Source organism: Triplophysa dalaica, chromosome 5, assembly GCF_015846415.1.
Source record: "Triplophysa dalaica isolate WHDGS20190420 chromosome 5, ASM1584641v1, whole genome shotgun sequence".
NCBI classification, from domain to species: domain Eukaryota; kingdom Metazoa; phylum Chordata; class Actinopteri; order Cypriniformes; family Nemacheilidae; genus Triplophysa; species Triplophysa dalaica.
In genome coordinates this window covers 21,899,959-21,913,772 of record NC_079546.1, presented here as the reverse complement: position 1 = coordinate 21,913,772, position 13,814 = coordinate 21,899,959, and the positions used below count along the sequence as shown (strand labels likewise).

Here is a 13,814-nt window from a genome sequence, read left to right as displayed (position 1 = left end):
GAGATCTGAAACTGTTCAGGCTGTGCCCAATATCACGATCATTTGAGATTTATAGATTTCACTCACTCTGTTTGCAGATGAATGAAGGGCTGTTGAGCATGTTGATCATCTATCAGAGCATCAGGACCTACAGCACCACACGCTCGCTTCTGACCAGTTATGTCACGTATACTAGACAGACAGTTAATGGAGGACATGAGGACGTTTGTTCCATCTGAACACTTCCATCAGTCTCTGAACAGACCAATCCATGCTCTTGAAAATCCTCACATCATGGTCAACAGCAGGTCATTCTCAGCTTGAGTGTGAACGGTGGTCAGATCTGTGTAGTGTCTGCAGTGACTCTGAGCATCAAGACAAGACATCCAAACATCAGTAATAGACACAAACCTGTCTGCTCCAGTTTACATATGTAGAATGACATAAAACATCTGAAAAAATCAATTGAATTGTTTTTTTTTACACTTTTAAACAAGACGAAAATGTGATTTGGTTTAATAATTGGTGGATCTATGCTTCCCAGTGCTGGTGTTTATTCCAGAAAGCAGGTTAATTTACTGTCAGCTAAACTCTGAACTCTCAGTTGATAAACACAAACTTGTTTACTCGGGGTCTGTCTGTTCCTAAACACCTGAGAAGAGTTTGTTTAATCTCACTAAAGATACTCAGAGTTAACACGCTCACAGAAACAACATGAAGACACTGTCAATGCATCACAGATCTCACCAGTCACCATGGAAACGGCCGAGAAGCTTAAAGTTTTTGACTGTAAAAGAACTTTATAAATCTGACTTTTTTTCACAGAAGACGTTAATCTGCTTCAATGTATAAAGTGTGGGATAAAAATCATCAAATTAAATTGTTTATAGGTTATATGTTTATAAAACTTTAAACTCTATAAATTCCTTAATTAATTAAATACATAAATATTTTAAATATATGCACAATTTTTATACTATATTATTTAAAATATAAACTCATTATGGCTATATTTGTTACATTAACTGTAGATCTGTTGGGATGTTTGTCTGTTATTTTAACCTGTCTGTCTGTATTTGACCACATTGGTCATTTTGAAGGCAGTTTTAATCCTTTATTTAGTTTTCTGAAAACTGACTTTGTATTACTGATGTAGTCATATTAATGGAGACTCTTTTAGTTCTAGAAAATACTACATTGATCATAATCACAATGTATGATGAATCATTTGCAGCAGAGGATGAAGGTCTGAACGATGAAGGATGAGGTTTAAAATGTAATACCCAGTCATATATACATAATAATCATGTAGCCTTTATATATCCCTTTTAAATATAAAATATATATATATTTTTGTTTGTTTTCTTTGACTTTGTTTGCTTAAAGTCATGGCTTTCCAAATGTTAAAAGAAGTGGAAACGGCCGATCCTGAAAGACTAGCTGTAATCTGGAGAAAGGCCTTTCAATACTAAACAGTTTTTTATGTAAATGAATTTAAAATTATATTAAGAATTTAAATATGTGAACAATCTGCCATGCTGATCCCATTGGGGGGTGTAATAAAACCTTGAAACCTGCCAGCCTGGGAATCAAACTTACAACCTTTGAGTTTTAAATCTGGCTCTCTAACCATTAGACACAACTATCTTTGACCAAATGCATCAAATAGTATTATAAAGCTTAGAAACATTTCCTTTAAATGAAGTAACCCTGGAAAATAAGATGCTTTGGAGCAGTTATGTTGCCATGGTTACTTATATACCCTGAAAGTTATCTTTGTTTTGGGAACTGAAAGTTGAAGTTATCAGATAACTAACCCTTAAACTAACCCGGGTATGTCACATAACCAGCTTTCTGGAATACAACCCAGGCCAACAGAAGTATTCAGACATCAGTCAAGTTAATCTCGCAAGAAGTGTCACCACTAGAGGAATTAACTTTTTCCCCTTCAGACTTTTTTTTTAAGTTGTCAGCCAGTGCCAGCATTTTTTACATTTTCAGCAAACTTTAAATTTTCTGTAACATATATACAGACAATAAATATATCGAAGGAAAGAAGAGTCTCTGCTTTTAAGCAAAATAAACTAAATTCTTCTATCTTCATTTGATCACATTATCACTTCTTGGTTGTGGGCATGAACCATCCTAAATTTCTCAAAGTGTGTACGAGTGTTTCATAGAACAAACTGAAAACACGTGTACGCCTCTCTATCAGATTTGAAATCTATAAATCACAAATCTACTATACTTGACCACTTGGGACACTCTTAAGTATGGTTAAAATGAATTACAATTTAATAACTGTATATTGATCTCTCTATAACAATTGGTCCCATATCTGTAGCCCCTTTTGTTGCTTAATAAAAAGCCTTCTAACATGCACCAAGGTGATGTTTCAAAGGTGAGTATTTGTATGCTGATACAGCAGTGAGCAAGGCCACAAGTTTTCCACTGAGAATGGGGAAACATAACATAACAGGCAGACAAGAGAAGAATAAAATAAGTTGATATTATAACTAAATTCTGATTGGTCAAAAATCAGGTAAACCTCTTTCACACATGGCTTATATGCATAGGCTATATAATTATTTAATGCTGCTGTGATGGTTTTGAAAATACCAATAATGAATAAGACCAATATGGGTTGTTGCGTCCTCTTGTAGGGTAGGCTCCCTGATAGCACACATACATCGGGCTTACGTCTACATGACGTCTCCATTTACATCTGCAAGACATGTGCAATACATAGTTTGCTCATCAGCAATACGTCTCGGAGACGTCTGCTGTCAGACATCATATAGACATGTAGATGTCTGTAAGATGTTTATGATTTAGAATGGCTGTAAAGCTGGTCTTTTTAAGATGTTTAGCAGATCTGGTGCATCCTCTGTAGGGTATTTATTTCTCTGTTTAAATATCTCTCTGTTTGAGCTCTAATAAAAAGGGCGAACAGGCTTAGTGTCTTCTTTAATTTTTCCCTTAATTCAACATCTGTCACTGTGAGAAACTGAATGCTTCAGTGAAATGTGCCAAATGTAAGGCCTATGTAGAGTAACATTTCAGAAAGCAGCTTTAGTGTAACCCTGACAGAAATGGATGTAAATACTAAGGATAGAAGAGTAACTCAATTTTAATTTCAGAAATCAATTGTTGGTATGCTCAACTCCTACCTCTTTGTTTGGATTTGAAAGAAATGTACTTGACAACACCCTTTGCACTCAAGTTTTTTTTATACTTTAAGGTCCCAAATGTGTATACAGAGCTTGGAAAAAGGTTGTTTATGTTTTCTGCACGTTCTGCCTGGAATCTGCCCCTTTGTCACTGTATAGTGGATTTTTTCACTTTTAAAATGTTGTAGCCTATGCTTCAGTTGCCATATGTGTTCTTAGTGTAGGACGATCTCAGTAGTCTCAATGGGACTTCCTGTTAAAAAAAAGATACCTTCATCTGCAGTCATCACCCTGGCAACAGTGGTGGGTGTTTCTGAGGACTCTCCTTCCATCTGCTGTACATAAAACAATACAACACAACAACAACTTTCTTACTACAAATTTTGAATCTTAATTACAAATTAATAATGCAATTAGTCAGCATTAATACTATCTATCAATAAATAATTGATTAGAAATAGACACAGTACTATTAATAGCATCTAAATATCAACAAACAATTCAAAGTGTACAATAATCGGAATGCCAAATTTAAAAGCTTTCTAATGTCACCTGGATAATTTTTTTATCTATAAACGGTATTTTTACCAACAAGTGGGCTTTTCTCTGTGTCAAATGTTAATGGTAGACTTCTCAAAACATCTGTTTTAATTAAGCTTGAATTTAAGCATGGCCAAAAACTGATGTTTACAATTTGACATTCAAAAAGTATTACGATTACAAGGAATACCATTTTCACACATGGCCTCTAATATCTCTTCCGCTGACTTCGTCTGGATGCCTTCTGCTGCCTCTGTTGATTTGAAGACATTAAACCATCACAAAACTCAAAAGATTTGATCTTTTGAATTATCAATTTAATTTATTATTTCAATAATGTATACAGTGGTCAAATATGCTGGTGAAATGACCACAGTTACAAATCTAGTAAACTATTCTTCTTTAAACAACTCAGCGTGCCTTCTGCATCCATGTGCTCTGAGATTTCTTCTGCTGTGTTAGTGGGCTTGCATTGTGCTGCATCTGATTGATATGTTGAGGAAAAAAGTAACACTTCAAATAACGGTCTTAATGCATTACTGGAGAAAAATAATCACACAGCCGTGTCAATGAAGGAATAGAATTAGCAGTGATTATAAAAATAGAATTTAATTACAGAATAGCTTGATGAAAGTAAACCACTGCCAAGGCCCATCACAGTCACTAATAACATTCAACTGAACAGCTATAGGATATTCTGGAGAGGTAAAATTTACACTATCTTGATGTAACTCCTGAGAAATAGTTTCACATTAAAAACTGCCAAAGACACATACTGAATCTATAACCGGAATATGTTTCCAACTCAATTTTATTTATATAGCACCAATTCATGACAAAATTTATCTCAAAGCTCTTTTCAAACAAAGTATGTCTAGACCACACTCTTTTTAATATCACTAACAGAGACCCATCAATTCCCACCATGAGCAAACACTAGGCGACAGAGGCAAGGAAATCTTCCTTTTAAAAGGCAGAAACCTTGAGCAGACCCATGGCTCAGGGTGAACAGCTATCTGCCTTACCTGGTTGGGGCGAAGGGACAGAGAGAGATGCAATGGACCACCAATATACATAAACTCACATGTATAATTCTATTATTCTTTAGTTCTATTTTTTCCACACTTTGCATAGAGCCAAATGGTCTGCCGAAACACAAATGGAGAAACTGGCAGAGGAGCTTGCTACAAATGAAATAACAGACTACAATTCATTTCATAAAACTTCTGTGGATTTTCATATAAACAATATTACCTTTAAAATGCAGTGCAAAGTTGTTCACCGAGTCCGTAGAGTCGAGGAAATTAGAGGCTCCTTTGCTGCTCAGTTCGTACACTTCTAAGCTGGACTTTTCGCGGTCAAATGACAAGATGGCTGTTTCCACACCTAAATCCTCAAGCTTGGACACCTTTACAATATTAAGATTGATAAGACAACCACAAATTGTGATTATACACAAAATACCTTATTTAAAAAATCCACTACACACTGAAGAAACAACTCCTATCAGCGCTAGGCAATATATGTAAAAAGTGTTGCGAGTGGTGGCAAATAAGGGGTCAGGGACATTAGCTGCGTTTACATGGAACATCCAACTAATAATTTGATTTATGCTTCTACTGACTTCCTTGGTCTGAAATGACATGCCCAACCAGTAGGAATTTAGTTTGAGGGGGTGTCTGTCATGATGTTCTGCTCACATCACAATGGCTGCCTATCATCCTTGCATCTAATACTATTATAATACCCCTAATGCCTAGCAAATTATACTTCTTTCCAAACCTCTAACTTCATCTTCTTCAGATGCATTTTAATCCCTCATCTCAGCGCTAGGGTCGTCTGCCGGCGCATGTGCTCTCAGTGCTGCTGCCTCTTGACAGTATTTCTGCTTCTCCTCTTTCCCCAATGTGGACCACCTGCCCTTAATTTCGTTCATTGTGCATGAGAGAGAAAAATAGACGCAAAGAATGTGCAACACTTTAAAGTAAATTCATACGGAGACAATCGGTCCAACACACTGGTTAACTTGGGTAGTGAAATCAATTCAATTCAATTCAAGTTTATTTATATAGCGCTTTTCACAATGTGTATTGTTTCGAAGCAGCTTTACAGGGGCAAACAGGAAAAACTGAAAAGTTAAAACACAGCACACAGTGCATGGTATTTATACAGCGAGTAAGATCATTCTAATAAATAAACAAATCCATTTGTCTTTAACAACTTTGTAAAAAGAAGTGTAGGTGTATGGCATAGAGGTGAGGTCACAGCTTCGTGTTCTGCGTCTGCGGTGGCAGCGTTCACACTTACACAAATAAACTGCACCAAACGAACAATCGCACCAGAGTTAGATTTAATCGAACCTAACATGGCATATGTGAGCAGACCATAACAGAATCCTTTAATTGTCTCACACCTTTGTTTCTGAGAATGTCCCTACAAAAAAGATTGTATGCTGACAGCTCTCGGATGTGAACTTTGGCCTTTGATGGCAGGGTCCAAGACGAAGCCTTAAACAGCCTTTTTTCAATTACCGATTCAGTTCTAAAAGAGAAAAACAGAAATTAACTAAAGATTAGTGGTGGGCATAGATTAATTTTTTTAATCTAGATTAATCTTGGAATTAATTTAGATTAATCTAGATTAAAATGGCTCATTTGAATTCTGCCGAAGGCATTCAGAATATGTGTGCTACCCAAATAATGACTAAAAGTAAGTCTTTGAGAACGGATTTCTCAAGCCAGGTGGCGCATTAGACCAGGGGCTCATCTCCTTTTTCCAAAATGCATCACAAACTGCTTGAGAAAGCTGTTCTACTATGATAATTGGTGATGAAAATAAGTTATCTTCAATAAGATGTACTTGTGTTTACTTTCGCATTAGCTAAGGGATGCTTTGCGTTTAGGTGGTACTTGAGACTGGAAGAGCTCCTACAGTACATTTACATTTAGTCATTTAGCAGACGCTTTTATCCAAAGCGACTTACAAAGAGTGAGGGAGCAACAAGCGATATGTCATACAGGAGCCATAATACATTAGATCTCAATACAAAGTTACTGGTTTCAACTAAAGCTAGACCTTTACCTGTAGAGTGAAAGTTTTGTTTTTTTAAACCAATTCCGCATTGCACAAGGTGCAAACAACCTTAGTCTTGTCGATGTTTCTATTGGGAAGCTTCTTACAAATTAATATTCCCTGAAGCAAACCCGGCGGCTTCATAGCTGCATCCATGTTAGCACGTCACGTTTGATGCGGTAATTACACAGTAACGTTATGTTGTGTTCAGACCAAACGCGAATGGCGTGTCAAGCGCGAGTGATTTATGTGTTAATGCAAAGAGGCAATAGACCCAGCTAGCAGAAGTTTGTTATAAGAACGTTCCTTAGATGTTTTTCATGTTTTTGAAAACGTTTTAATAACATTCAAAATGTCTAGTTTTTGTTATGTTTTAAGAACGTTCCCAGCTAACAAAAGTCACCATCATGGTGATCAGTGTTTCCTTGAGCTGGTATCTTGTCCCTTCACCCTCATGTGTGAGATGTATTGGTAAGATATAACTGTACATGTAATGTACTGTTGTCATAGCAATCCAATCAGAATCTGATCTAAAGGAGATCGTAAATGGGCATTAAAATTGCTGTTATTTGGTGGTTAGATTAATGGATCTAATCTGATTGATTGATATGCTGTTGATTTTAGAAGAAAATGTTAGATTGTGTTTTGTTTGCAATTTGTTGTCTACAAGTGTCTCCCGGATGTGTATACAAATATAAACTTATTCTACATAATGACTTTGACAAATACAGACATCAAGAGTCAGGGTATGAATCTCAACAATGGTGACAACCAACCAAACAAAACTTCATGGTGCAATGCATGCTGGGTAAATTCTTAGTACAAAACTTGTTCATGAAACCCAGCATGCATTTCACTAGATCATTTATCAGAATTGGTTTGTTGATTGTCACCATTGATGAGATTCATATCCTGATTCTTTAAGTCTGTCTTTGTCTAGACATTGCTGTGGTTTTTAAAACCCTTTTTACACAAATCTAATAGACTTTGAAACACAGTTACTTCCCTAAGAGTAAAATATTCTTTCAGGATCAAGAGTACCATTTACAATTGATGTCTATACTGTAGAACGAACTGCAGGAAGTAAACGCTATATTTGGTAAGCTTTCCCATTGATTTGCTATAACTACAGTACATGACCTGCACAGAGTTACAAACCATCAAATGCTCTCATATACGAGAGATGAAGGGACAAGAGACCAACTCAAAGAAACACTGATCACCATGATGGTGACTTTTGTTAGCTGGGAACATTCTTAAAACATAACAAAAACTAGACATTTTGAATGTTTTTAAAACGTTTTCAAAAACATGAAAAACCTCTAAGGAACGTTCTTATAACAAACGTCTGCTAGCTGGGGACCTACTTGCGGAGCAAATCGCGCGAATGAAGCCCTTGTTATGAGATGATGTGGCGGCGCGAATCGCGCGAATGAAGCCCTGGTTATGAGATGATGAGGTGGCTAGAATGACGCGAATCACGCGAGTTAAAAAAATCTCGTTCTCGCCCCGTACAGTGCAGTTAAGCTGGTATACATCCGCGCTAAAATATCAAGGTGAAAGTCATCATAGCTTGTGTAGTATAGACCCAGCTCCCAACCCAACTTTGAGAATAGATTAACGGCGACATTTTTTTTATCGCGCGATAAGAGTCTCACTGCGTTAACTGAGTTAACAGCCCACCACTACTAAACAGTATTACATCACTTGAACTGAATGTTAACAAATCTAAAGTAAACCTTACTTCTATGACACTGGTGTACAAACCAGTTGCTGATGCAGCTCTTGGTAGTAATCCTGAGCCACCACTTGCCATTCCCTCTTTAAAAAAAGGATTTTAAGATTTCCCTTTGTTTGGCATTAATGTGCGTTCTCTCTTGTTGAATAACAACAAGTAAAGAAAAAAATTGTCAGTAATGAAAAAAATGAGGGTAAGTGTGGATTTTGCAGATCATGCCAATTGATTCTCAGACACTTGCCTAATGCTTATAGATTAGCAACAGAAAGACTTACCTCTCTGGGCCATCTTCAACCTAAAACATAAACAGAGAGAAACTTTCACAAGAAAGATTTGTGAACGGGCCATATATCTGAACAGCTTGGCCAGAAAACCTCATTTTGGATTGTTCAACATAGACAAGGAGCATGTGTAGTAAAAAGAAAAAATTACCACAAAATTCCTGGCCAGAAACCAGCTGAAAATGAATGCTGTAAAGGTAGAAATAAAAGTTAAGAGATATTATATATTAACCCTACACAGGCAGGTAGACAAGTAGACAGACTTTGGGTTTTATTTTTCCAATTTCAATGTTTAGGACAGCAATAAATGTTTAAGGTTTTGAGGGATAGGTATTTGGTGCCTCTGATTGACAGGCAGACATACCAAACAGCCAAAAAGGTTTGTTGGAATATTTCATTCAATAGGAGTATAATATAGCTTCAATATATGCGATAAGCCCTACCCACCCAGCAAAAAGTCGTCGAAAAGACGTCGAAAAGACGTCAGTGCCAGACGTCCAAACAACGTCGAAATGTGGTTGAAAAGTGAAAGGTGAAACGACGTCTTTTTCGCGTCGTGATAAGACGTCTTTTTCCGGTCTTTGAGAAGACGTCTTTTTCGGGTTGTTGAAAGACGTCTATAAAAAGTTTTGTCTTTTTCCAGACTTGAATTTAACTAAATTTTAAGCATAAAATCATTTATATGCATTCAATATTATATTATATATCTCAAAATAAGACAACTGACTAAAAGTATTACGAAAAATTTATTGTCAGTTACATAACATACAAATGATCGAAACATTTGAATAACAAAATGTAATAAGAACACTTTAGTTTGCACGATGCCCGCTACCGCCAGATCGCCCAGGGGCCGTGTCGTCTCCCATGGCTTTGACTATGATGTGGTCGGTGGCCTTGCTGTTTCACATTTTGACTGCATCTGCGATAACAAAGAATAACACATTTGTTCTCAGTTTGTTACTCAAAAGGAATAATTGATTTGTTGTAAAGATGGTTCAGTTCGCATATAGCCTAAATGAAATGCCTCGATTCACAGTTTAGGAATATAGATTTACGGACGAGGCTGAATCCAGCTTCTTATTCGCAGTTTCTTATTGACGCTATCCGTTCCACCTTAAAAACGCGAAGCATCCGCTTTTCCAGTTTCTTATTCACGCTTAGCTTAGGGACCGTCTCGCGTTTCTCTTCTTTTACGTTTAAAAAAAAAACTTTGTGTGTGTGAGTGTCTGTATTTGTGGGGGTGTGTGTGTCTGTTCGTGCGTGCGTGTGTGTGTGCGTGTGTGTGTGCGTGTGTGTGTGTGTGTGTGTGTGTGAGAGAGAGAGTGCACACAGGATGGGCTGCTTGCTATCTAAGTCATGACATGCTGAATGCCCCTTGAGATGACCATGAGCTTCACGTGGAACCTCCATCACTCACTCCCCTTACCATCCTCAATATAACTTTGATAGAACAGTTTTTAGGCAGCCTATCTCCACCATGAATATTAATCACATCCAAAAGTACAGACATGTTTGAATGTGCAATATTCAAGTGCAGAGCATGCAATACGGTCCAGCATAATTAAGTAAATTACGTGAATATTTCTAAAAAGCATAGTATACACAGTTTTGTTATACTTTGCATATATATAATTAACTTTCCCTCTTACCTCTTATGTAAATTAATTATTTTCTTCATTGATGTATTTTATTTTTATTCTATATATTAATTTTTTTTCCATTTCCTGTGTTTGTCTATGTACTGTATTTTTTCATTCTGAGCTGCTGAAACCACAAAACGTTGCTTGTTTTTTTGTGCACAATTGGAAAATAAAGATTATTAGATTTTTTTTCTGATCATTTGCTCTTATACAATTTATTATACTCTTTTTGGTCTTAGCCAGTGCGTTATACACACATTATATTACTATATCTATTACATGTATATAGATTTATGTAAAAGTTGTCACTTGTTTTATGTAAAGAAAATGTCTAATGTCAGAACTGTTGTTCTGTACAGGTATGTCTTTGATGGTGCGTTAAAAGTTCCACAGCTAGGTTTTACCTTGTCTTGATGTCATGCACGAAAATAGAAATTTTTACTGTAGCATTTTAAAGTTATAGACCCCTGAAGTTGGCATATCTCACAATACTCTTCAATGGACCGTTGCACTTATGGGTCATTTTGAGGTGCTACATCTCGAAAACTTTTAGGGTGCGTTGAAATTCCACCTAGGGGTTATACCCAGTATCCTTGACTACCACCTAGCCAAAAAGAAGACATTTTTACTGTAGCATTTTTAAGTTATGGACCCCTGAAGTTGGCATATCTCACAATACTCTTCAATTGGCCAATGTCAACGGTTAATGCAAAAGCAGGAATGATTCTGTCGCTGAACAAGGTGCTGCAAATTATATCACAAAAAGGTTTAAAAAACTCAACATTATCAAAAATAATTCTGTTTATATTATCATAGAGGATGTTATCATTATTTTTAATTTTATATTATCGTGCTGTACATAAAAAAATTCTAAAACATGTTAATCTAACTTCAGAGCTATGGCTAATATTTACATATACATTTATGCATTTGGCAGAGACTTTTATCCAAAGAGACCCATATTGCATTTATACTTCGGTATGTGCAATGCCTAGGGATCGAACCCACATCCTTTGCATCGTTAACACAATGCTCTTATCGCTGAGCTACAGAAAAGCTAATTTTAATGATTTTATTTTTAACATAATATTAATAAATAAAGAATACTTTACAATATGGTGCTGTTAGTTAACATCAGCTAAAATGCATTAGCTAACATTAACAAAAAAATTGAATTGTAGTTTTCCTGCATTTATTAATTATAATGTTTCTGTTAATAATGTCAGAACCCTTATTCGTATTAGCTTGTGGTGCATTATTAATGTCAAGGATACTGGGTATAACCACTATGTGTAAATTTCAACGCACCCTTAAATGTTGTCGAGATGTAGCACCTCAAAATGTCCCATTAGTGCAACTTCAGGGGTCCATAACTTTAAAATGCTACAGTAAAAATTTCTATTTTCGTGCATGACATCAAGACAAGGTAAAACCTAGCTGTGGAACTTTTAACGCACCATCAAAGACATACCTGTACAGAACAACAGTTCTGACATTAGACATTTTCTTTACATAAAACAAGTGACAACGTTTACATAAATCTATATACATTTAATAGATATAGTAATATAATGTGTGTATAACGCACTGGCTAAGACCAAAAAGAGTATAATAAATTGTATAAGAGCAATTGATCAGAAAAAAATTCGAATAATCTTTATTTTCCAATTGTGCACACAAAGACAAGCAACGTTTTGTGGTTTCAGCAGCTCAGAATGAAAAAATACAGTACATAGACAAACACAGGAAATGGAAAAAAAAATAATATATAGAATTAAAATAAAATACATAAATGAAGAAAATAATTAATTTACATAAGAGGTAAGAGGGAAAGTTAATTATATATATGCAAAGTATAACAAAACTGTGTATACTATGCTTTTTAGAAATATTCACGTAATTTACTTAATTCTCTCTTACTTGTTCTATCAAAGTTATATTGAGGATGGTAAGGGGAGTGAGTGATCGAGGTTCCACGTGAAGTTCACGGTCATCTCAAGGGGCATTCAGCATGTCATGACTTAGATAGCAAGCAGCCCATCCTCTGTGCAATCTCTCTCTCTCTCTCTCTCTCTCTGTCTCTCTCTCTCTCTCTCTCTCTCTCTCTCTCTCTCTGTCTCTCTCTCTCTCTCTCTCTCTCACACACACACACACACGCGCGCACGCACACACAAAGACACTCGCACACAAAACGTTTTTTTTTTTAAACGTAAAAGAAGAGAAACGCGAGACGGTCCCTAAGCTAAGCGTGAATAAGAAACTGGAAAAGCGGATGCTTCGCGTTTTTAAGGTGGAACGGATAGCGTCAATAAGAAACTGCGAATAAGAAGCTGGATTCAGCCTCGTGATTTACGGCGCCTTCCGTACAATAACATTGGACCCGGAAAAGGTATTTTACATTATACGACAGCGGCCTTTAACATTATACGGTTCAGATGTAAACAGCACATAAAAGACAGGAAACCATGTGTGAGCAGTTAATGCAGTAGCATACATTTAACGGAAAAGACGGTCCGTCAACTGTTGTGTGAAAGCGTGAAAGAAACTCCCCTCACTGTCTGTGTCCTTATTCGATGATTATTACTATGATTATTATTACTTTCTTCATAATATGTAATTTTCTTTTGTTGTAAGCTTATGCTTTAGGTTTAGTTTAAATAAAACGGTTAAGTCAAAAGCTTTTACCTCAGAAAAACGGCTGTAGTCTGGTTCACTCAGAAGTGAGTTGGGTGCACTGTGCGTGACGGTCACAGACCACAGTTTATATTCCAGGTCTCGCGGGGTTGGCACGAGCAAGCACCCAAGAAGTACTTTTTTAATATATTTTTTATACATGACATTTTTAATGTGTATCTATGGAAACATACCTTGCGTTATACTACCTTATGACAAAAAAGTAGATAGGTTAGAAATTTTTTTGCAGTGCGGCTCCGTAAGCCTAGGCTAACTATAGTGGTGTGTGTGGCTCTTTGCTAAAAAGTACACTTTCAAAATATGCTTAAATTGCTCTTTTCCGCACACTAAATTTATAGTTGTATTGTAAAAATTCTGCTTTAGTATTTAAAGCTCCTCAGAGACAAACTCTTAAGTTGAAATCGTTGCTATAGTAACAGTTCCGCTCTATCTGGTAGTCATAGTTAATGTAGCGGAGCTTTCCTGCTCCGGGAGAAGTTATAGTTCACACTTCCTGTTTATTGATTTATGTGCTTTTAACATACTATTCATGTAGGCATATTTAAAATGTATTTAATTACCACCTGTAACTAAGTGCTAACTAAATAAAATTTGATCACATTTCATATTCGTGGTGTCTTAAAACAGGGCCGACCCAGCCTGTGTTTGTGCCCTTGACAAGATTTTAGATTGGCTGAGTACACTTATGTTTTTAAGA

General features: G+C 36.2%; 1 protein-coding gene across 2 annotated transcripts in view; it reads left to right on the top strand.

Annotated features, from left to right (window-relative positions):
- The first annotated feature begins 12,644 nt into the window (after positions 1-12,644).
- Positions 12,645-13,814, top strand: part of LOC130421312 (C-type mannose receptor 2-like) — a 48,827-nt gene continuing 47,657 nt past the window's right edge. For both annotated transcript variants that reach the window (XM_056749129.1, XM_056749128.1), the window contains exon 1: positions 12,645-12,812. The gene's annotated coding sequence lies outside the window, so the exon portion shown is untranslated. The remainder of the gene's footprint in view (positions 12,813-13,814) is intronic.